Source organism: Papio anubis, unplaced genomic scaffold, assembly GCF_008728515.1.
Source record: "Papio anubis isolate 15944 unplaced genomic scaffold, Panubis1.0 scaffold53, whole genome shotgun sequence".
In the NCBI taxonomy this organism is placed as follows: domain Eukaryota; kingdom Metazoa; phylum Chordata; class Mammalia; order Primates; family Cercopithecidae; genus Papio; species Papio anubis.
In genome coordinates this window covers 64,320-90,345 of record NW_022165509.1, presented here as the reverse complement: position 1 = coordinate 90,345, position 26,026 = coordinate 64,320, and the positions used below count along the sequence as shown (strand labels likewise).

At 41.6% G+C, this 26,026-nt stretch overlaps 1 protein-coding gene across 14 annotated transcripts in view; it reads right to left on the bottom strand.

The window, feature by feature from the left end:
• Positions 1 to 22,333, bottom strand: part of LOC101010002 (semaphorin-6D) — a 56,182-nt gene extending 33,849 nt beyond the window's left edge. For 5 of the 14 annotated variants that reach the window (XM_031662279.1, XM_031662286.1, XM_009210098.3 and 2 more), the window contains exon 1: positions 22,000 to 22,333. The gene's annotated coding sequence lies outside the window, so the exon portion shown is untranslated. The other 9 variants (XM_031662288.1, XM_009210107.3, XM_009210110.3 and 6 more) reach the window with 6 other exon arrangements.
• Between the last annotated feature and the right edge of the window lie 3,693 nt (positions 22,334 to 26,026).

Sequence of the window (26,026 nt, the reverse complement as noted above, 5' to 3'; positions counted from 1 at the left end):
GCTGACCAGGGAGAGTGGATATGAGGGAGAAGTACATCAGAAGGCAAGTCTCTATCTCTGGAAGGCTTGTCTACATTTCTCTGTTTGTTTTGTTTTTTGAGACAGAGTCTTGCTGTGTCACCAGGCTGGAGTGCAGTGGTGCAATCTCGGCTCACTGCAACCTCCACCTCCTGGGTTCAAGTGATCCTCCTGTCTCAGCCTCCCGAGTAGCTGGGACTACAGGTGCATGCCACCACGCCCAGTTAACTTTTTGTATTTTTAGTAGAGACAGGGTTTCACCATGTTGGTCAGGATGGTCTCGATCTCTTGACCTCGTGATTCACCTGCCTCGGCTTCCCAAAGTGCTGGGATTACAGGCGTGAGCCACCATGCCTGGCCATGTTTTTTACTTTCTATTTTCAACTATCAACAAAAATACTGTAACCCAACCCCACAAAATGGCTGAAAAAGGAGTGGCAATGCATGACACCCTCGGGAGTTCCTGGATGATGGTCATCCTCTCACCACACTGGAGGATAAGCACCCTCATATAAACCAATGGGAAAGCAGGCTCTACTTTATGAATATTTTGGCTTTACCACCCGCTAGCTGTTTGATCTTGGAAAAGCTACTTCACTTCACATCTATTAAAAGTAGAAAATAACTGAAGCTATCTAAAATGGTTATTTCCAGGGTTGCAGACTTAATATATGGAAAACTTAAACTTATGCAAATAAGTACAATTGGTATTAGCTATTATTATGGTTATTGTGTTGACATTATTATTAGCCTCATTATGCTTCCTCTCTGCTGTGTTCCCTGCCCTGTCATATTCCAACCTTTTCTGAAGACCACTCTGATGATTTCAACATCTTCTTCTATGTTCCAAATTGTCTCTTGGAATATTCTTTGGAAGACTGGACCAAGAAACTGCAGTTCAAATAATTTCCCTTTTCCTAGTAATAGAGACACCTAAATCAACCACTCAGAAATCAGGTGGGATTCTCATACATATGGCTGTCAACACATTAGAAGTTAAGCATCTTGCCAGTGTACATGGACCAAATATGCCTCATGTCATTATTCTTCTTGAGATGTATCACACGCTCAGACCCACCTCTAAAATCTATCTTAATAGGAAAGAGCAACTACACAGATGATTAAAAGCCCTGAGACCTGATTGCTTGTGTGGGCGGGGGGTGGTGGAATACTGCAGATTCCCCACAGTGCAAAAGTCAGTCCAAGAGACAGTTGGCCGAATTCTTTGTTGTGGAAAAGGTAGACTAGGTTAATGGAGAACCCATCGCTGGACTCTGGAAAGCAGAGGTGGAGGTTGGTGCTATAATATCTACTAGCCCACTGTGCTCCAACTATCTAGTTTTTCAGCTTCTCAAAGGGCTGAAAATTCTGTATGGCAGTTTATAAACACAACACAGTCTCTAAGTGTTTTTTATATTGTTCCCATTCAGAAGTGGGTGTATATATCCTCCCTGTGATTCTGGGCTACAACTGTTTGAATAATAGAATGTGGTGGTGTGATGCTATGCCAGTTTGGGGCCCAGGACTTAATACATGGGCAGCTTCCACTTCCTATTTCTCTGGACACTTGTTGGAACCCAGCTAATGAAGTATGAAAAAGTCAAAGTGCTTGTAAGACGTCCTCATGAAGTGGCCCATAGGGAGAGGAACTAAGGCTATGGCTCTCAGCCCTAGCTGAGCCCTGAGCTGACAGGCAGCACCCACTGGCCTTCCATGAGAATGACCACCTTAGAATTGAACCCCCCCTCACCTACTGGAGCCACCTCAGTTGATACTACACAGAGTAGTGATGAGTCTCTGCTGAGCTCCGCCCACATTGTAGATTCAGGGCTAAACAAATGATCTTGGTAGTTTTAAGCACTAGGTTGTGGAATGGTTTCTTAGGTGGCTGGGTAAATGAATCCTTCCCTGGATCCCCTCAGCACTCTCTTAATCCTGAAATCCTGCTTCCTTTGCTCTTTCCTCTCAGTCCAGCTGAAGATTGAAATTAGCTGTCAGAGCTGGAAATATTGCAGGGAAACAGAGTCTTTGGTCAGAATACAGATGTTATGACAATTCCCTAGTAATAGTCTTCAGGTTGCTTTTCTATGTGTCAAACAGTAGAAACTTGTCCCTAAAATGTCTTGTCCCAGTCTTAAAAAATCAGGCTTCTTAGCACTATTTACAATAGCAAAGACATGGAACGAACCCAAATACCCATCAATGATAGACAGGATAAAGAAAATGTGGTACATATACACCATGGAATACTATCTATGCAGCCATAAAAAGGAATGAGATCATGTCCTTTGCAGGGACATGGATGAAGTTGGAGCCATGATCCTCAGCAAACTAACACAGGAACAGAAAACCAAACACTGCATGTTCTCACTCATTAGTGGGAGTTGAACATTGAGAACACATGGACACAGACAGGGGAACAACACACACCAGGGCCTCTTGCGGGATGGGGGCTGCGGGGAGGGAACTTAGAGGATGGGTCAATAGGTGCGGCAAACCACCATGGCACACAAATACCTATGTAACAAACCTGCACATTCTGCACATGTATCCCCCCCTCTTTTTTTAGAAGAAATAAAAAAAAAATCAGCCTTCTTGATAGCAATACCAGAAATGCAAATTGTCACAAAGGAGGTACAATTTTACACTGGTGAAATTAGCTTCTTTGTTTTAAAGATAATACTTAATACAGGTAAAGTTGGGATGAAATCAATACATTGCACATGGCAGGGTAAATTAGTACAATCATTTTAGAAAATAATTTGGCAATGTGTAACACACATGCTCCCGTACACACAACACACACTTTCAAAACCAACCTTTGACTCAGTAATTTTACTTCTGGTTATTTACCCTTAGCAAATAATCTAAAGTAGGAAGGAAATAAATGAAACTTATTTTATAATGGTGAACAAACTGGAAACAGCTTAAAATTGTAAACACAGAGAAGTAGTTAAAAGTATATTACACTAGCCTCATGAAATATGATGCAATCATTCAGATAATAATAATGAAAACCAGTAATCTTCAGCTTATGATGCAATACTAGGAATGAAAAAAAATCAAAATATAAGGTTGTATGTTCACTGATCACAACTTTATAAAACTGGAGATACATATAGACAAATACTAGAAGGAAATAGATTTTTAAAAATTTAAGTTATTTTAGATTTTTTCCCCTTTAAAAGTAATACTTTATAATTTTTTTAACATTTAAAAAAGGGAGCATGGGAAAATGCTCCACTAAAGAACATTAAGTTACCTTCCATCCAAATAAACAGCTCCTTTTCTTGGTGAAGACAGTTATTGTCTGTTGAATCAAATCAAGAACTAGTACTGGGGTTCTATGGGATATGATTTTTGGAATATGTAATTTATTCTAGAGGATAACTTCCTAGAGAACAAGTCCTTGATTATGTTTTGTTTAATTTGTACTGTGGGTGTACGCTATGAAAACACGAAGGTAATTAAGAGATTTCAGCTAAATTAGCATATTATAATTTCTGCTCCCTCTTTCCTTCTTACCTCCTACTTTTTCCTTTCTACCTCCTACTTTTTCCTTCCTAAGCTTCTGAAATATAAAGTGCTAAAGTAAAATTAGCAATAGCAATTGCTATTTTTAGAGTGAACTTTAATCTGATTTTCACAAAGATCCATGCCAATTCCAAATCACTGCTGTTCACTGCTGTTCTCTTGGTGCTGGTATTACAGGGATTGTCTTTTGTATTAAAAGTTAAAATTACAGTCACACAGGAGAAAGAAAACCTGGCTTAAACTTCTCAGTGGTCAAATCTACACCAGTAAAAGCAAACAAAAAACTGATTGCAATTGTGTACTTGAATATTTAAAGCCAAAAACATTTATATCCCAGTTGTTCAAATACTGGCATTTAAGATCTTCCTCAACTCTGAAACATGCACAGAGAAATGGAGAATGAAGACCTGGCTTATTTAAATTCCAAAATCCCGCTTAAAGTCCTGTGTGTATGACAGCAGGAAGTAAGGACATTTTCTGTGCCAGCCTTCTTGCTCTTTGCTGTAGTCATCACCCTACATCACCACCATCCAAATAAGCAACAAACTAAGCATTAAGTAAATTCCTATCTGAATATGTAGCAAAACAGTAAATCTGTGTTTTCACAAACAAATTTCTACATATGACTTGTTTATATTTTACTTTGAAGATAAATAGCTGCTTGGAACACTGAATCTATTTCAAAATTTGGTCACATTGAGCATTTTTCTCAGTCATAAGATAATCATAGCAGATAAGGGTGATTCCGCAATTCTGCCTGGGCTATGGCAAGGAGGAGTCAGACTTCTCTTATCTCTGTGGCTCTTTCCAAATCAGCCCACTCAATGCTAATACAAATGTAAACACATTAGTTAGCCAACCATTAGGGGCTTGGGAGCTAAAATGTAAACTCCCTCATTTCTTAGCAGGCTTCTAAGCTAAACAGCCTACTGCTACACAATAAAACAGACCAACAGACTCAAGTCAGAATGTTCTCCACCAAAATAAAATAAAAATAAATTAAACACAATTAAATTAAACTAAGTCAATAAATAAACAAACCCCACAAACTGGATAACAAATTTTAAGAGGCCCAAAGACAGCTCTGGAAAGTAGAAAAGACAATCACTCCCTTTCTTTCCTTCTGTCTCTTACACACACCCTAAATCACTTGAGTTGTTTAAAATAATCTGCATTAACACCTCTTGATTAGTGTCAAAGTAAAAATTGCTTAATAGTTAAGTGATGAAATGTGTAGAACTAAGCATCACAGGTTTGATCTTAATTGGCTTGATACTGTGACTTACACTGGAGTTGTTTGTGGACTTTTACCATTATGGAAAAGCTCCCCATCTCTTCCATCTCTTCAGGCCGACAGCAGGCTTGTAAAGTGGAGAGACTAACTTAATGATGCAAATGTTTAGGCGGGTGATTAGAGACACTCTGAGCATTGCATTCTCTTGTGATCTCAAATTTGCTCAAGGAAATGATGGCTTCAAGCAGAACTGAAGGTGTATCTAAAAATGATTGCGGAATCTCAGTTAATTTGAAGTTGTTTGTTTTCTTTGAAATGTCTTTTATCATTTCCATTTGTCCATGACCTTAAGTTGATGAAAAACAAGTGTATCTGAAGTCTGTGTCTGCCATTGAAGAGCTATAACTTTTAACACGCACTTTGCAGCAATGCTTGCAGAGGTGCAAGCTGACTGAACTAGGAGAGATCTTGGTTCCCACACTGAATCAATACAGACTCACTGTGTTTAGTGGTACCTCTTTCTTGCATCTTGGAGAGTCTGGGTCACTGGAGAACAGATATTTGGGCCATGATGACTATACTGTAGTGCCTTCTCTAAAAGTTATCGTTGACATGTAAGACTGTAGGGCTGCCAATCACTTGGTACCACATTGTGGGGTCTGTTTTGATTGGTTAGCACCCATGCCAGAGGGCTGGCAACATATTTTTTATTATGATCTCCCAACACACAAAACTTCTTGGGCTGAAAATCAGAAGATCCTCAGGGATGTCAATATTTGTATATTAGAGTTTTAAGGTCTTGGCTATAGATTTTTTTTAAGTGTGGCAAAAGTACAGGAGTGAGTTAAGTCTCCCCTGGGAAATTAGCATTAAATCTATAGAAAAGAAAGGACAGATCCAAATTAAATGAGCAGAATAATACCAGTGCTCAATCAATTTGATTTTATATTTTAAAAACCACCAAACTGCATGTAGGCCTAGGCTAGAAGTCAAAGATTTCAACTACACAGCTCAACTTTCTCAAGAAGAGTGCTAATTTCCATTTTTATTTTGGCCCCATAATGCCCATAATCCCCGTAATTTCTAGTTTTGAAAGTAGAGTCACCACACTTACAATTCAAACCCAGGCCTGGCATTATTTTACCTGTGTCTCATTCTCCTAAGGTATCAAGATTACCAGCTACGTTCTTGGAGACTATGTGTAGTCTGCCTTCGTTTACAGCTGAGAAAACCAAGGGCCAGAAGTTAGGTAGCTTCCTGAGTATGAGACACTGTGGAAACTCAAGACCCAAAGTCTATGGTTCTTTTCAACTCATGTCTGCTTACTCAGCTCAATACAGAGTAAATGTCATTGGTGAAAAGAAGTCAGGACCAGCTACGTGATTCGCAGGGCCTGGTGTAAATAAAAATGGGATTCTCTTTGTTTGAAAAAAATTAAGGATTTCAAGATGGCGACAGCAGAACATTCCAAGCATGGGACCAAGTGCAGCTGCAGGTCACATACCCAGGAAAACTGATGCTGCATGTAGTTGTTCCATGATTTACTGGCCTTTGATGCTTTGAAAGCAAAGGGGAAGAAAAGCTCTGTGAACACTGAAGATGCTCTAAAATCATCTGTTGCATGGATAAATGAATAAATGTATAAGTGAATAAGATGATTCTATACCTAGAAGCATCTTAAAAATTACTACTAAGACTGAGGGTCAGGTTGAGCTAATCCAGAAAGTTACTATGAGTACTTAGTTCATCCTTTAAGTTCCAAAATTCATCATCTGAAAACACTTCACAACATGATAAACCTTCCCAACCCACCACAAACAAGTCTCCAGAATCAGCTTCAATAATGAGTGGCCGTGTATATATGTGGTGCTGCTTCTGTGCTCTGATGGGCTCAAGAAATGCCACATGCAGAATTGTTCTTACATTTTCTCTGTCTCTTTATGCTTTTAGAAGTAGCCATGCAAATACATTTTCTGGGGGAGGAACCAATCCATGTATAAAATCCATAAGCCTTTCATAAAGAATGTTTCGTATATTGCCAAACATCCTTGATTTGAAAATAGTAAATATAAAAACCAAAACTACTATAACTTACTGAGTTTATGTCAGATACCATGCTAAGTGCCTTGCATATATGTCCTCCTGAAGACCAATAACATCCCTATTTGGTAGAAATACTATCCTAATTTTCCAGTGAGGAAAACTAGGCTCTGTGAGGTTAAGTGGCAGACTCAGAATTTGAACTCCAGACTCTCTGGACTCACAAGGATGCACAGTTGGGAAGGAAAATTATGCAAACTGAATATAGAGAGAGTAGCAAAGCAAGGGTTATTGCTTTCCCTTAAGGAACAAGACTTGTATTCAATAAAGCCTGAGTGAAGTTTTACCTTGGTGAACAAAAACGCAACTATAAAACACTGAAAGTAGAAATTTCAAATATTGAAAATTTAGGTGATTAATTTTTACAGCTTCTTGCAAAGAAATATCAGCTGTACAAAGAGAGGTAAAGGAGAAGCGTCCTCACCCGTATTTTATGATGTCTTAGGACTGATTTATTGTATTATTGTACCAGGAAAAGAGGTTAAACAGGACAGGGTGAAGGAGACTCAGAGCTAGGCCAGGAGTTCCACTCAGGTAGTCTGTAGTGTATTTCATTAAGTGATAAGAAGGATTAAAAAAAAGTGAGTGGGTACGTGTCCTCAGTAGATACAGAATTTATCACATGTAACAGAAATACTACAAATCTTTAACTTTAGAGCTTTAAGGGTTAATGAGCTTTTTGAAGTAGGAACCATGAGAAAATGTGAATTTATAATCATGAAATGTCTTACAGAGTTGAAGAGAATCGAGTTAGCATTTGTGTCTCCACCTCTCAAGAGATAAAAGTGCCTTCATAATTATGGCTTGTGTTTACTATGATGTTTCAAAGTGTTAATCTGGCAGGGGTATCTTATTTCTCATTTAAAAGAAGCTAAAGCAAAAAAAAAATATGAAAGTATAGTGAAAGTAAAATCGTTTTATGAATCCTGCCTACATTTTTGTAGCATTTTCTTACAATGTCATATCTTTTATTTTTTAAATTACCTAATCAAATTCAAGTTCTGTTCCAAGTATGCAAAATTTTCAAATCATGCAGAAAAATATTGCTGGCCAAACACCAAACTTTGAATAGTTTAAGCACATTCACAAATGTGTTTAATGTACACTGTGTATAGGTAATATGTATAAATAACAATGGTATAAATAACAATGTATAATTCTCTATAACAAAGTGGTGATTTTGTTTATGTATCCACTGGTAAGCCAATCTCTCCCATTTGGGTCAACTGAAGTGGTCCCATTCCCCTGACCAAGACTGCTTTAGGCTTCATACATGAGCAGGTGACATGACGTTATCCAATGAGAGCCTGGGGAAATCTGTTAGTAGGAAAGGTTTCCTGGGAGAGTTTGTCTCTTGATCTGTTGGATTCTCACCTGGAGTGTACCGTCTTACTAGGAACATGAAAGGAGCTAGCAAAGGAGAAGATTAACAGGCTGAGAATGGCAAAGAAACATGGAAAACACCTTAGTCTTTGATGACTTTGTTTAGCCAAAGAATTAACCAACTTTGGAGCAATCACATTTCAGGACTTCTTATTATGTGACTTAATAAGACCCTAATTGTTTAAGCAATTTTAAATTAGGTTTCCTCTTACTTGTAGTCCAAAGCATACTAACAATGGAAACCCTACATGATTGAGCACCTTACTGTGTTCTAGGAACTGTGACGGTCAATTTCCATGCATTATCTTTAACTGACATCACATCTCTTTAAGAATATTTTCTCCATTTTACAGAAAAGGAAACTAGACTCAGAGGTCTCGTGATATACCCAATTTCTCAACTCTGTTAAGCAAACAGCATCGGTTTCCAACCTACGTCTGTCTGATGTTGAAGACTATCATTTAAAATCTCTGTAGGGGCACATGTGTGGTGTATTATATTTTTATATATGTCTATATTTACATATACCTATGTATAGCATGGACAAACGTACATACTTACATATACATATATGTGGAGTGAAGGCGATATCTATAGTAGCACAATCATTTACCATATATTTTGAATCTTTGATGGTTAAAGATAGCAGGAATAATTGAGGAAAAAGGCAACAAAATAAATCAAATGGCAAGAACTGGGTAAAGTAATAATTGCCAAGATTTTTTATGCATTGGAAGTTACTTATCTGCCTTCCCATGGATCAGATAATTGAAGCTCTGTTCTTGCAGCTAGCTGGGACATCACTTCAGATGACATCTGCATTAAACACTTATCAACCTGTACAAAGACCATGCTCACTGAGGGCTACCATACACTCTCCCTTTTTCATAGAACACTGCCAACCTATGAAGGCATTCTCTTTCTCTTTGACCTTGGATGCAGGCCTACAAATTTCTGTAGCACAAGCTGCAACAGCCACTACCAGTAAGTCAGGTTTGGCTCTCTACTTTGAAACTCATTTGCCCTCTCAGTTCTATGTATTCAATGGCAGGGAGGGGCAGGGTGGCTCTTTGGAGATATAACTGAAAATTACTGGGAAATTGTGCAATGGTAACGCATCAACCCCAGAGAGCTGAATGAGGTGCAATTACTGCTAACTGAAAATATTATCTATGTATTTCTGAAAATTGAGTCTAAAAACTATATTAGCAGCAATGAAGTTTAAGTGATCCCAAAAGAAAAGGGCAAAGTGTTATAAAATGTAAATGGCAATAATAAATTTGAGAAGTTGGACTATCTGTGTGTCTGTCTCTTTTTGCAGGTAGCTACGTGCAGGTTCATAAAGTAGATTCATATTTTCTAAAATCAGCATGGTATGTGATTGTACTGCCTAGGGGATTAAAATAGGAAGATAAACATAGCATGAAGGGATCCTACTACTAGAAAGAACTCTGGAGGTCATATAGACTCTCTCCCGCCCATCACCACCTCTCTTTGTTCTAAGGAGAAAACTAAGGCTAGCAAGGCCAGTCCTTGTCCACAGGTAATCTGGTTGTCTAACAGTTCAGCTAGGCTGTGTTTTTCCAGACTCTCAGCTCTGTGTTCCTACTCCTTTTTCAAATTGCTCTGACAGCCTTTTCAGTAATGAGCACACATTTTGAACTTGAAAATTACATTAAACCTCAGAGATTAGCTAAGTGTGTGGTGAAGAGAAGAGCGGGAGAGATGGGTAAGAGAGTGAGGGAGGGATCTCTGATAACTTTCTACAGTTCTTTGGAAACCTAGCAGAATACAGGCTCCTGACTGTCTGATTGGTCTCTGTGGGTATCAGTCCTCACAGGCTGGAAATGGTCTTGGCTATCAGTGGATGGAGTGGGCTGGTCTTACCTGACAAACCCCATCCAATCTGCCAAGGGGCAGTGTGAGAGCCAGAAAATGATGGCCCAACTGCCCCTGCCATCCTTCTTCAACTACCCTTTGCTGAAGTAGTAGTTCCATCAAAACACATTCCTATAGACCTCCAAAGTGGTCCCTTGGCCCCCCAAATGCTCCTTGTTCCTTCAGTTATCCAGTGAAAGACAAATGGATTCAGGGATCCCTGTAAATCTGGTTAATTGGATAAACAATATACACGCTGAGAAGAAATAAATGAATGACTCCACGTAGTATGCTTAGTACAAAGCAGGACTTGAAGATCAGGTCAATGTTTGTGTTGTTAATACTATGATGATTATATTTAAAAGTCCCCAATGGATTATTCTCAAAGCAACAGGGCTTTCCTCACCACTCACATTCTATAATTTTATTCTTTCCTTCACTGATTACATTGAAGGGTTTATAGTGAGTAGTTGAGATGGTGGACTTTGAACTGACAGCCTTGGGTGTGAATTCTGACTCTGGTAGCACGCTCCTAGCAAGGTACTTCACTGTGGGAGGAAGAATAACGTCCACACCCCTAAAAACAAAGATGTCCATGCCCTAATCCCTGGAATGGGTGAATATGCTGCCTTACATGGCCAGAGGGACTCTGCATCTATAATTAAGTAATGGATATTAAAATAGGGAGATTCCTGGATTATCTGAATGGTCCCAAGCTAACCACAAGAGTTCTTTGAAGATGGAAGAGAGAGGCAGAGGGTCGGAGAGGGAGAAGTGACTACGGAAGAAGTCTCAGTCATAGGATTGCTGGCTTTGAAGATGGAGGAACGGGGTCACGTGTGAAGAAATGAGGACAGCTTGAGAAGCTGGAAAAGGCAAGGACACATTCTGTCCTGGAGCCGCTATCCGGATTTTAGCTCAGGGAAACCCGTTTCAGACTTCTGACCTCCAGAACTAAAATTCTACATCTGTGTGGCTTTAGGCCAGTGCGTTTGTGGAAATTCGTTACAACAGCGATTGGAAGCTAAGTGATGCTCCTTGAGCATCTGTGTCCTCATCTATAATATAGGAAGTAAAAGTATGTGCCCCAAAAGGCTGACATGAGCATTAGATGAGAGAATGTAAATAAAACTTCAGTGCTTGGCACAGATTAAGAACTCAATAAATGTTTGCTGTCATTATGTTTATGATGTCACCACACAGAGTGTGAATTTACATATGGCTGATTATAATAAAGTGATTCCACAAAGTATATTTCATTGTATCATAATAATACTTTTCACTAGAGCAACAACTATCTGGTTTTTATGAAGCACTTTTATCCATATTGTCTTATTTAATGCTCATTATAATTGTGCAGGGTCAGTAAGGCATCCACAGGTGAGGAAACTGAGTCTCCATGTGGGGAGTGCTTCCCCTAAGTAACTCAGAAGCTCATTCTGTTGGCCAGGGCTGGAGTACAGGGCATCTGCTTCCAAATACAGTATGCTCCCAGCTTCATTGTGTGGCTTATAGAAATACATACATACAGTACACAGAATCTTAATATGACATAAAAATGCTAAAGCCAAATGATGATGGGGGTTGTTCATCGCAACCCAAACCATTTCCCATATGATCTCAGCCAGCGGAGCTTTCTGCTGGGCCTCCAGCTCTTCCAAGCACGGCTTGAGCACTCTCTCTAATGCATCTAGTCAATTGTGCAAAGCACAAGGGAAAAAATTCCATCCTGACCGCAGCAGGCAATCACCTTATGCCCTGAAGCATGAAGTTTGATTACCCTTATCTCAGTTTATCATTAAATCAAAAACTGTTGCTATGAATACTGGCCCAGGACTTCATTTATGAAATGATATAGGCCAGTCAGCAGAAATAAGTGAGTGCCCTTTTTCTTTCAAAATTTCTGTTCGCTATAAAGATCTTTTGCAAACTGGGAGGGTGGGAGGGGGGAAAGCCACTTTAGCTCTGAGCAGATTTTATTACTTTCTTTAGTCTTTCATGAGCTAGCTGGGATGTCTTTGGCTCATAATCATTCTCCTCGCACCGTAGGCAAGAGGTCTTAGATCTACTACGGAGTGGCCTGCCAACAGTAACCCTGAGGTCTAGCACTTTGCTTGGATGGGAATCTGCATTTTAGCAAGATGCCAGGCAATCTGTAGGCACACTGATGTTTGAGGAGCTCTGACTAAACTAAAGCACCATTTCTCAAAATGTGGTGAAGGGACAATGGGCACAAGTTACCTGAAGTGTTCCTTAAAAATGCAGACTACTGGGCTTCATTCCAGATGCAGCAAAACAGACCCACTGGTGTTGGGGCTCTGGGAATCTGCATTTTAACCCTATATCATTGTGATGAAATTTAAAGTTTGAAGACTCCTGGTAGAGACTGAAGATGTGGGTGATGACAGAGATGGTCAGGAGTGTGCTTAAATTTTTATGACATTATTCACATTTTTAACAACCCTGGGGCCACCAGCATAGAACATGTGCTAATTATCGATATTTTGTCCTTCAACAGAACCGATAGCGGAAGCCAGGCTTTTGTCACCACAATTCTGAAACAGCTGACCTCAGGCTTAGGGATCTTCAAAAAGGTGCCAAGGTCTAGAGTAAAATCTCCAGTCCACTGAACCTCTCCTTCCAAATTCCCCTTTCCAGTTTGGCTGAATGTGTGGCAAGTATACCGAGTGGGAGTGCAGGGTAGCTGTTGTGGAACTGGCCTTAAGGTACATATATTGGTTAAAGAGATAGGATAAAATCACATGTGAAAAGATAGCACAGTACAAGGGCTAAAAGCATAGGCTCTGAAGCCAGCCTGCATTTATTTTTATTTAACAGACACTGATATATTTATAGCACTCACTACATGCCAAGCACTATTATAAGTGCTGTTCAAATATTAATTCATGTGTGTCTCACAATACCCCTAGGAGGTGGGTACCACCATCATCATCCACCTTTTATAAGGTGAAAATGGGTCTCAGAGAGGTGATGTAATTTGTTCAAAATCACACAGCATATGAGTCACACTCCAAGACTCACACCCCACAACAAGCAGACTCCAAGAGCTCATGTTCTTACTCACACTGCCTATCATGGGTCCAAGTTCCCTGGTTCCACTAGTCACTAGCTGTTTGACCCTAGGAAAATGACTTCATCACCCATGACTCAGTTTCCTCCTCTACAAAATGAGAATATTCACAATAATATTACTCATGTCAAAGAATGCTGATTAAACGATTTAATACATGTTCTTAAAAGTGTATCAGGCACATAACAAGCACTCAATATATGTTGGCTCTTGGTTAGCTATTAGTCCTATACTCCCAGAGGTAGAGTGAGGATTAAATTAGATAACATATTTGAAGTGCTAGGCACTGTGCCATGGCACATGGTAAGCACACAGTAAGTGCTAGCTGTTATTATTAGTCTAGTTGAACCAGGCCAGTTTATTTTAGATCCTGTCTGTAGGCAAGTGTGCTCTGCGCAGGGGGAGGCAGCCTGCCCTTCACTTCGACAAGCAACTGGGTGGGAGCCAGACCAATTACTAAACTAAACAGGTTATCTGCTTTATGTCACTCGAATATTCCTGAGAAGTTCCCAATATTGAATTTGTATATGCTTAATCCTTTTTCCCTACTGACCTATTTTATAATTTCTGATTGATCTTTAATTGGCAGTGATTCTTCAGACTTAAGATTCGTCTCTAACACAGTCTGTCATATAACGATTAACTTGTAACAGACTTAAATATACCATAGAAAATTGAACCACTGGAGCAATTCTTGGCAAAGCAATTGACTTGATCATTCCCTAATGTAACTGTTTTCATTCTATTTTTCCTTTATTATGTGTTTTAATAAGCATACTTACACTACACAGAACTTCTGGTCTTTCCTCTCATGAAGCTTATTACCTCCACTATTAAACTTAACAATGGATTGATTATACTTTGTGTTAATCAAAGGGTTAACGATGGCTTGGAAACTCTAATGTCCAAACAGGTTATCTTGGGTGAGGGGGTTGAGTATGGCAGGACAAAGGGAGGTGAGGGAGGTGGGAAAGTGGGGGATTGGGGACCATTAGTGGCAGATGAGTTTATCTGGAAGACTCAGGCCCTGAAAGAGGTATGATTTCCTCCTGGGAACCCTAAAATGAAAGTTTCCAAAAGGAAGTATTAAAAACGTTCCAAGTCATTTCCCCTTTCTCTATTAGGAAAAGGCTGTCATAGCTCCAACCTCATTCCTTTCCATTTACCAGCCATGATAAGCTATATCTGCAATGTAATGAAAAGTTAAACTCAATTAGTGCATTTATTAAAACACTTGCTGCATATCTACTACGTGTCACTCCCTCTGCTAACTTACAGTGATGAGCGCGCAATATAGCCTCAAAGAACCTGCAGTCTAAGCAGCAACTAGAGTCCAACTCATATGAGCATGGTTTCAATTTGTGTCTGTCCTCTCTTCCACTTCCTATCTTCACATTCCCTTATCTCCCCTCCAAAAATCCTCATATACATATGCAACATATTCTTTATTATAGAATCTATGTCTAGAACCTTTTCAAGTTTCAGAAAAAAGATGAAGCCAATGAAGCCACAGCCTTCCAGTTTGGTTCTGCTAAACAACTCTATGAGAGGAACTCGATGCTGGGTAATTTGAGGCAAATCATCTTATTCCTTGCAACGTTCATGTGTATCACTGAACCAGTTGGCAGCTGATGTGCGGGTTTTAGTCCTGATCACGGAGCAATCTAGTGAATTGCCACAAGATTGATCCTATTCATTCTGATGGCTTAAGCCGTAGGGCCATCTGCTGAATGGCTAAGTATAGTAGACCAGAGATGCTCAATAAATATTTGTGGATTGTATGGCAAACTGCCTCTTCACACCTGAATTACAAGTCTGTCGTAGGTAAGGGCGTAAATATGGACAACTGATCTAGACCCTCACTCCCACCCCACCCCTGGGCTTTTGCCTAAGCTGTTCTGTATGCCTGGAATTCCCTCCCTCTCAACACCCCCCCCCCCCCCCCCGCCGACCACTCCTCACTGTCCACCTGTCCAAATCCTACCTAGTTCAAGAACCAGCTCAAATATCAGTGACTCCACAGAGCCTCCCCTGATCACCCTCACCAGAAATAACCTCTCACTCTTCTCAATTTCCCTAAGACTGTGTATATCTTTTCTGGCACTTAAAACACACAGCATTTCAGCTATTTGTACACCTTGTTTTTCCTACAGCACTCAGTGAGATCCCTGACCTCGGGAATTGTGTGATGCTCCTCTTTGAGCCCTCTCCTGCTCTGTACCCACTTGTACAGAGTAGACCCAGGGTAAAAGTTAGCCGAATGAACAAATGTTAGTGCCAGCAATGGCAAGAACAACTGCAACATTCTTTATTCCTTCTTCTGCCTCCTCTTCTCCCTCTGTAGCTTTTAAAAACATCTTTATTTGATCCACCAATTACCCAGAGGAGGCTTGAGGACTTACTGATAAATAAAGACAACTCTGTAGACCAAAAAAAAGCTTGCAAAGACCCTTATAATAACAAGTGAGGCGTAGGCCAATGGAGAGGGGAATCTCAGTCCCTGCTTTCCTGACAGCCTGCTCCTGGGGAGTGGAAGTGTTATTTTCTCAAAGAGCTTCGTCTGCTCTGGTTCTCATGTGCCAGTTCCTCAGCTGAGTAGAATCTCCTGACGTTATTTTTAAGTACAGACTCCAATAATAGGCTAAGTAATTGCAGATCTTCCTGAGGCCTTATTATATATGTACCAACATATTGGGCTTTAAAAACCCATATTCCTTCCTGTAAATATATGTTGAGAACCTTACATTTCAGTATTATGTGTAGTGGTCATGCATATTTCCCTTTGTTTCCTCTCATAGAGATCCTGAATTAAAAAGAACAAAAAATAATGCTGATGCATGAGAGAGAATTTCTCAACAATGTATGTGATTACTCACATAGATTGAAAGATTTTCCCTCCATCATAACTAAGAAAAATGTATAGTACAATCTAATAGAGACTTTAACTTCAGTAATACACTTTCCATACTGGTGTCACTAATGCTTGAACAGCTGCAGCTCTCACTGTCTTTGCTGATGGGGCCCATAAATACTCCTGGGAAATGGGACAAAGATACGTAATGGATCTTCACCTGCCAAGATCAGGGAAATGAATGTCAATCGCACCCGGACGCAGAAGCACTTTTTGGTGGAGAGTGATGAATATTACCATTTGTCCTATGCCACTGCAATCTTGGACAGGAAAGCCTAACATGGAGAAAAATGGTGGGAGAAGATACCGTTCTAGGATGCTTGAAAAGAAGGGCGTGTAATAATTATATGGCCAATTGGAAAAAAAAATTAAAAAGTATAACAATATGATTTAGATGAGAAAAAAGATGGTGCTTCAAGAGCATATCCACAGTGTACGTATCATTTCACTCAGTATGCAATCTTCCCCCAAATCATGACTTTTTCATTGAAAAACAAATGTCAGAAATATTAGGAAGTCAGAAAATTGCAGGACGGTCTGTGTTCTTGGAAGCAATCCAGCGCAGTGGGGAAAAAGTGGGCTGAGATGTCGGGAAGCCTGAATTCAAATCCTGTCCCTACCACCTTTCCATCGTGTAACCTCAGGGAAATGACAGCTTCTCAGTACCTCACTTTGTTTCCCAATAAAGCAGCAATAATAACATAATTCACCTTATAGAGCTGTCTGAGCGTTATATGATATAATCAATATTATAAAGATCTTAGGATGGTGCCTAGAATTTAGTAAGCTAACATCAAGTGTTTAGTATTGTGGTTGCTGCTTTCTCCTCTTCTTCCTCAGCCTCCATCATCGTCACCATCATCCTTCAGATGTTTTGTGGCTGATTTCACTAGTAAATGTTATGGAGAGAAGACTACATGCTAACTCACACCCAACATGAGGCAGTCTCCCCTTGACACATCAATCTCCAAAAACTAGATTCCTAATTATGAAAGTTTAAACATCCAAACAAAAAAGTTTGGCAACAGAATCTACAGATGTAGCCAGCTAATTCATGTTATTCTTGCTTTAACAAGCAATGGCCACTATAACAGATATCTTATTGAGTAAAAAGAAGAAAACAAAACAAAAAAAAAGGTGACAGAAAGTATTGGGCACTAGTAGACAAGGGCCCCATATTTAGGTACATTGCATGTTCTTTGTGAAAAGGGATATAGCAATAACATGCTCAGTTCACCAAGAAACTAGGTAGGTCTTTTTCTGTCTTCAGTCATTTGGGATCACAGGCTGAAGGCTACTTCATTCCTTTCTTCCCCTTTTCAAGTAGACTTAAGTTCTGAAGGTGTAAGATGAGTGGTGGCTGAATGACTCCTTCTAATTCTGTGATTCTGGTGGTTTGATCTTACAAGCCTCAAGAATCTTTCTGTGGTGGTATAAGGTTGGGGCAAGCCTCCTTTTAAATGGAACACACGATTGCAAAGTGGCAGGGTCTTTCAGCAGGTGCCACCCCAGAACTGGATGAGGGGCCTGGGACAGGTTGCTAAACAATGGAAACTTCCCGTTCTGGGTGTTAACTTTAGTTACCACAGCCAGACAATACTGCCAGTGGTGTGGAAGAAAAAATTGCTGTAGCCAGCTGTGCTGTTCACAGTCGGATGGATTCCGTGTAGCTCCAAATGGTGATGGAGCCAGCAGCCTGTTGTAGCCAAGGACGGGATGATGGATGATCTACATACTGTGTCCAAGTAGAGAGAATGGCAGAAGTTCACTTCAGGGTTGTTAAAATGCTAATCTGGGTGAGTTAACAAAAGCTTAATAGAAAAGGAAAGTTTGAGAAATAAGTACACCTCATGTGGTATCTGTGTGGACCACTGATTTGATCGCCCTTGGTTACATAAATGGTTGTTTTTCAAAGTAAGAACGTCTAGTAGTTTTCCTGTTGGGAGAAATGCAAGCAGCTTCAATTGTCAGTGGCACTGCCAGTGCTGTCAGGGTGTGAGGAGGAAAACTCTGCCCGACAATAGCCACCTCAACTAGAAAGTGTTATGGTATGTTTAAAATAGTTATGTGATTTTTATTCTCTCCGTGTGTCATGGGAATAAATCAGAACATTTTTTTTTTTTTTTCCCAATTGGAAGTTGGCAGCTGTTCACAGGATCAGCGGCAACCTAAGACACTAGCTTTGGTAGATATTAACACTAAGTCTCCATTCACATGAGCCACAGAAAGTGAGATCTCTCACTCTAAGGACAGATCCAATGCATGAATTACACTAACAGTACATTGAATCATTCACTACTGTTAAAGGCAGGTAGGCTGCACCACTGCAAGTATCTGATACGGGCAATCTTGCTTTAAAATCTCTAGGATAAAATACTACACTTCTAAAGAAAGGAGCATATCTACATTTCTTGTCAAAAGGTCTGTTTTCCCATCCTTTATTTCTTTTTATTTTTGCTCAATTGAAAATACAAGAGAAACATATCTGGCTCACCTGGTGTTGGAACACTGGCTAGCACAGCTCCTTGCAAATGATAAATATTCAATAAATACTGCCTGGTTGGCATACCCCAACCGCTTCTTGCTTCCTCTAGAAAGGCATCTAGAATATGCAGGCTTGAAGTCTATTAATTAAAATAAAAGACAATATTTTATCTCGCAATATGCCAAAGAAAGAATTCACCTCCTATGGTTACACTACTAATGGTTAGGCATTCAGCCAGGCTCTTAACTCTGCATAAAACGCATCAAAAGGATGAAAAATGACCCTATTTCAGATGCATTTTTCACTTTTTGTATCTTAGTGAAACTCACATGCAAGAACAATGACTAAGCTAATTACCAAGGTTTATTATGATGGAGCAGCAAGAAGTGAAGAACTTCTCCAGTTTCAGTAAGTCTTTAGCAATTATGGCCATCTTTGTGAATCAAGGCTCTGATTCCTGTTTACTTGCTTGTGGCCTTTCAAGCAATGGAAACCCCGACATTGATGTAGGGGCCTGCTTACCCCAATCACAGTTACTGGACAGAGCCCTTCTGTGCATGCAGCAAGCAACAGAACTGAAGTCTTCTGGATTTCTAAGCTGCCCTCACTCTAAGGACTAAGGGATTTACATCACAGCCATCTTTCAAATCCATCAACCCATCAAACCAGGGGAGACATGACCAGATGGTGCTATTAAAGGGCACCAAAAGAAAAAAAGAGAGAAAGAAGAGGAAGAGGGCAGAATGCCCACAAATCTAAATCAAACTCAAGTTAACCAGCTGTCGGTGATGAAGAAGTCACAATATTTCTGGCATACTCTCCTGAATCACAGAAACGTTCCAAAAAAAAAAAAAAAAAGGTTATCGATATAGCATCCCTACTAGAAATAAGGCCAGGTAGGAATATTCTGTAGGATGCAGTAAGAAATAGTTGCTGGCTGTTAATCTAACAAAATGTGCCAATGGAAGAAAACAGGCTGCTCAACAACACATTTTGGAAGCCTTGGGGTTATCTATTTAACTGTCTTTCTGGAAGTACATTCTAGAGACCTAAACCAAACAAAGCACAGGCAGTAACTATAAAAAACAAAACTCAGCTATGACTGAGCTATGGTTTATTTATCTCTAGATGTTTAGGTTCATGGTAATATAGACCCAAATCTCAGGGCTTATCTGGCAATTTCTATTTATCTAAACCAGAGTAAATGTTTGTGTAATATCTGCCAGCTTGACAGAATATGCCTGTCACTCACTACATTAAACATGACTACACACAACTTAATTTCCTGAGTTAGACACCTAAGAGAGTAAGGGGATTTATTTTTTAACAGCATGAGTAAACCGGTATCAAAACCTATTGTTTTAAGCCACCAAAGGATAGTAAAATCCTTCCCTTGAGCGGTCTGAGATGAGATTTCTTAATACTACAAGGAAGAAACCTTGAAAATTTTCTTCAAACAAGTATTTTTCCTATTCTAAGGGACAGAGATCAAACCAGCTTAGAAAAATGTTAGACCTTTCCCTGGGACTTCAGCTTTGGAATCAACAAAAGAATCCACTTCATAGCCCCAAATATCAAGCAGGGGGAAGGGCAACCTTAAAAAGCACCCATAATTTTTACTACAGACTTAAAATTCTTAATGGCCAGAAGTTTTGGGGAAAAATCGTCCCACTCATTGCCCTTTCACCCCAAGTAACAGGAAACACTACAGTTATTTTTAAAGGAAAGCCCCGCTGTAGTGGCAGACAGAAGGTCCAATGACTGTTGACGAAGTCTATATATCTATAGTAACGATGTGCTGCGCCTTCTGTGTGAGATCACCCAGCTGACGGCGCTGAGGGCTCGGGATGCTGGAACATCAGTTACCGACTGGTTACCCCAGAACACAGAGTATTGCCTTAAGTTCCTCAAACGCTGCGATTTATACCGGGACTTCAGTCCCCCTCCACACCCCCAGACCCGCCAGCTCCCTGACATTTCGCCTTTTAACAAGTTCAGGATTTAAACAATCACCTGACAGCAGTGGTCCCAAGAGTGGATGGAACACAAATTTTTCAAACCCAATTCTCGTCCACACTTTCAAGTCCTTTATGACCTTTCATTTCAATCCAAGAATTACACACGACAGAGGAAGCTTCAAGCCTTCCTAAATTACCCAAGGAAGGCGGCTGCTGTGTCAGTTTCTGCAGACCAGGGAAGAACACCGCCGCTGTCAAGACGGGAAATAAAAGTTTCCCTACCTTCCTCCTCACCAAGCCCCTGCCAGCGGCTGCCGGCGCGAGCGGCGGCTCCCTCCCGGCTGCAGGACGCCTCTTGCAGCCGGAGAAGGGGCTCATGCAAAATTGACTCTTCCTTATTTGTTTCCATCCATAATTGATGGGGAGATGAGAACGTAACACATCTCAGAACCGAGCTCTTGCCGCCTGGCGGAGACCCTATCCAAGACGCTTCCGTAAAGCATTTCCAGCCGGGGAACAAAGCACGGAAAGTTGCTGGGGAGAGCGGCCGGGAGGAGACACCGGGCGCCGGGTGGGAGGTGGGGTGGGCGGTGGGCAGCTCCGGGCCCGTGAGTCCGCCCGCAGCGCGCTCTGCCAGCAGGGGGAGAGGGACGGTGGGAAGTGGCCGCCCTCCGGGCCGGAGCCGGTGCCCGGGCCCGGGGGGCTGGGGATGGGGGTGGCCAAGTCACCCGAGTCCCTGCCCCTCGCCGGCAAGCACTACCCGGGGGCCGTGCAATCCCGGGGCTCACTGACAGGTATCCTGCGCCCGCGAGGGGCTGCTCCGGCCTCAGCTGCAGCGCTGCGCCCCTTCTCCAGGACGCAGGCGAATAATGCTCGCCCGCCCGCCCGCTCCTAGCCGGGCCGGAGCTGCCAGACCCCGGCCGTCCCAGCGTCCGCTCCAGGGCCAACGGGCGGGAGGGGCGGCTAAGCCTGCAGGCGGCTCCTTCGGCCTTGGCTCAGCTCTCTCCGGCTGGCTCGAGACGCCGTGCCCGGCACCGAAGCAACCCCTGCTCCCCCCAACTATGTGTAGGGGACGCCGAGCTGGCTCTGCCTGGCAAGAAACTTTTACTTGGTGCCCCCTCCGCTTTTTTTTTCCAAGGGGGTGCACAGTGGAGGAGGGCCTCCAAGTCCACTTGCCCCTCCCCCTAAGCCGCCAGCTTTGCCAGTTTTGACGCGTCCGCCAAACCTCTGTAGCCCTTCGCGCGTCCCTTACACGGCAGGCAGAGAGCAGCTTGGAAAAGAAATCAACCGTCCACTGGCCACACACACACACACACACACACACACACACACCCGATACGGGATCTCAGGTTCCGACCCCCAGCGGGCGCCACAAGAGCATTAGCAAATTGTTGAAAACGGTCTTACCTCATTGGGGGGAGGCTGGTAAGAAAAAAGAAAAAAAAAGAAAAAGCTTGCCACGCGCAAGGAAGAAAAAAAATAAAGAAAAATATTGTAAAAATAGATATCCCTCTGTCTCCTTAGGTCTTGCCTTTCTTGATAGAATCCTGAAACTCGCCACCACCCCTTACAGCAGCAGCAGCAGCCGCCGCCGCCGCCGCCGCCGCCGCCGCCGCCGGACAGAGCAGGAGCAAAACAAACCGATGCACGGCAAATGGTGTAATTCGATCCATCTCCAAGTCAATCCATCGGGCGAGCCGGAGCCTGGCTCCCTCCACGCACTAGGCAGCTCGCGGCGCGGGTCCCACCCCCGGGTACGGACGGCAGGAGGCGCGGCCGGCCGGGCGCGCTGGCCCTCGCGGGTGAGCCGTGGCCAGCGCCGCCTGGAGGCCCCCACCCTGGCGCCGCGGCTCTGCTGACCCCTCGGTGGCCTCCGCGTCCCTCCTCTCCGGCGCTCTGCTGCGCACCCTCCCTCTCCCCACCTCTGAGGAGCTGCTCCTTCCAGCAACTCCCAGTGTCTCAGTCATCCAGCTCGCGGTGGGTGCTGCAGCCTGCGAAGCAACCTTTTCGATTCCCTCCCTCTTTCCCTCTTTTTCCCTCTCGCTCACTTCTTTCAGAGCTTTCCTCCAGACACCCAGAGGACAAATCACTGCAGCCCAGGAGAGCTGCGGACGCAGTTGTTTCGTGAAGTTCTGCCTTAGTTTTTCAGTGTAAGATTTATTTTTTAAGCACATCTTTACAAACCCGCCCCCACATTACCTCCCCCCACTCCATTTCTCTTTATAACCACTAAGCAAAACAGCTGGGAAGAAGCAATCAAACATTGCTTTATCTTTATAAAATACAGAAATTGCCTACTAAAAATCCCATTTCTACTTTGAATGAAAGCCATTCTGTACAGTATAATTTTGCAGGCTAATGAGCCGGTTTTACAGGCAAGTGTTTCGTGTAATATGTTGTGGGAGAAATGAAAATGTCCTTGAAGTGGCATCATTTAAAATTGACTGTCACAAATGAAAGGGGAAAAAAAGTCACCTATTCCAAAACAAGAGGATTTTAATTCAAACTTCATTTCCAAGAACGGGCTGTGTTTTATTAATTTCCAGTTGAATTATGGATCACTGAGGGCTCTAAATGGCTAGAATGAACCATGATGCCCCTGTTTAAAGAAAAAGAAAGAAGAGAGCTTTTTCCGCCAAACTTTTAATTTTCATTTGAGTATGGTTAATTACCGTGAAACAGAGAAGAGAGGGACGCAGAAAGGACTTCCTTTCCTCAATGGTTCCTGCTTTCTCCCAAACACAGTTACATGTTTACATTTAGGAAAAATACCCTGGTCCTCGTTGTTTCTGAAACTTCCAAGGACAGCCTTGAAAAGGAACTCAAAAAAGACACCCCCAGCAACGGCTGCGGGATTCATCCGGAGAACTGTTCCCTCCCTAGTTAACACTGTGTAAGCCAAGGAAGGAAGGGGAGAGAAGGATGAGGAGTCTTTTAAAATATAGACTCTTTCCTGCTGTTCTTCCAATTAGAAGAAAAGAGTAGGGGGCGGAAAGAACAGCTTTGGCAACACAGCTCTGTGATTTTTTTCCTGTTATTAGGTCTTTTGTTGGCTGGCTAGTTGGTGTTTTCTGGTTGTGCTGGGCTCTGACATCATTGCAAGTTACTTGGCAGTCAGGGCCCTTCCCCAGCCAACTTCTGACCCAGAAAGCTGTGCCTGTTTCCTGGCGTCCAGTTATTCTGTATTTTCTCCATCAAGGGAGCAAGCCTCTCTGCAGGCAGAGGATACTGTGCATTGCATAAAGATTGCAAGGGGGTGGCCATTGGCTTGATGAGGAATCAAATCACCACCCACCTGGAGACAGAAAGCTCTTGAGTTGTCCTGGGTCTGCAGTAGCAGCAAAGATGAAAAAAAAAAAAAAAATCAATTCTGGAGATTCCTAAATTCCTTGCTAAAATGCCACAATGACCAGCTTTCCAGGGTGCCACCCGAAGAGTGCAATTTGCCCCAGACTGAGTTCCTAAATCCAGGAAAAAGAAACTTTTAGATTGCAGAAGGATATGCTGGTAGGTCATTTCAAGCCATGGATTAGACATGTTTTCAGTCTACATATCAGTGAAGACCTCACAGTCAATCCCTATATTTGGCCTGCTGGGGGTGAGAGGTAGGGAAGTAGGCTCTTCACTGTGGCATGGTAAGAATGGTATCCTTTACCTTTTGGTCAAGTCCAAAATATTACTTTTAAGCATTTATCATTTCCCTGGTTCCAAGAATCTTGATAGGAAAACAGCGCTCCTTTTATTTGGATTTCAGTGGAAAGAAGTCTAAGAAGTGTCTTTATGCAGCTACCATTGTTGTGGTTTATTAGCATTTGGGCTCATCAGTTGATTTTACACACTTTTAACCTTTTAGCTTTGCCTGCTTCTCTAGCCTGACTCCCCACTCTCCCTACCTTACGCTTTAGATGCTAGCATTACCCAGAAACTTGCAGTTGACCACTGTGCCACACTGGTTCACGGTGTCTCTGCTTTCTGGGTACTCCATCCCCATATTGGTATGTAGTTTAATTTCTGCTTTTCTTGACTTCTAGCCAACAATTTGTTTAAATGTCAAAACTTGCCTCATCCCACTAGCCCCTGCAATGGGCGTAAGTGCTTCTCCTCCGTGTTCCCCTAACCAGTTCACTTATGTAATTAAGTAAATTGAAGGGGAATTATCGATTTAGCATGTCTTCCCCACTCGGCGCTCCTTAACAACAGAAATCTTTATTTACCTAGACAGTCCCAGTGCCTACCACAGTGCCTGGCATTTAATGGATGCCCAATAAATACCTGTTAAACAGATCTAATAATGGAACCTATGACTTTCTCACACTCCCTTATGTGCTAAACCAGAGAATATCGTCAGCTCTAGATTGGATTCTTCTCAATTTATTCACCTTGTGTCCCCAGGACTCAGCAAAGTACTGGCATGAGAATGTTAAATGAGTACAAGAAGGAACGTATGGATGAATGGAGATAATTGACCGTTTTCACCAGAAGAAATTGTAAAGGGCTCAACGCTTTACATGGTTAGTGACTATGCTTAAACATTATCTACATACATTTCCCATCAGTGGAAAGTAGTCATTTTGTTTACAGTCTAGTTTGAAGCATAACAGTCATCTGAAAATTACAGAAAATCTGTGTGTGTAATTGTTAATAAAAGTTCATCAGTCATCAGAAAGTACAACTTCTTAACTATTAGTTATTAAACAAAACATCGGTACTTAATATGCACCCAAACTCTGTTCTAAGCATTTTACAAATATTAACTTGCAACAGTACCACAAGGTAAGTACTATTATTATTATTATCATTATCATTTTTACAGATGAGAAAACTGAAGCTTAGAGAGTTTAAACGAATTGCCTAATATCACAGAGGTAGTAAGCAAGTAGGAGTTGAATTCTACCCCTTACTTAGTTGTAATAGTAGTGAATAGTGAAGTCATAGTTAATAGCAATAGATGATAATGAAGTCTTTGGAATATTAGTCTGGATTGAAATCCAGACTCCTCCTCTCACTAGACTTGTGACTTGGGATAATTTATTTAGCCACACATGCTTCGGTCTTCTCATCTGGAAAACAGGGATGATGATAATAATATTCAAATGGATTTTATAAAAACGGAATGTGGTAACGCATGTAAAGTGTTTAGCATCTGACCTGGAACAAAGCAAGCACTGAATAAATATTAAACAATGCTTTTATAGATTCTCTGAAGGCAGCAGCATCTTGGAATCCCGCAGAATTGAATTCGAAACTTAATCCAACCTCACATTAAATGTGAGATTAAGGGCAAAAGTCTGTGCTACACAATAGGTTTGCAATACATTTTTGTTCCATTCCATCTCCTTCATTTTCTTATCTATGTATATATGTCTATTAATTCTGATACACACACCACTCACTATCCAGTTGATATGAAATAACATTTTGTATGAATTTTAAT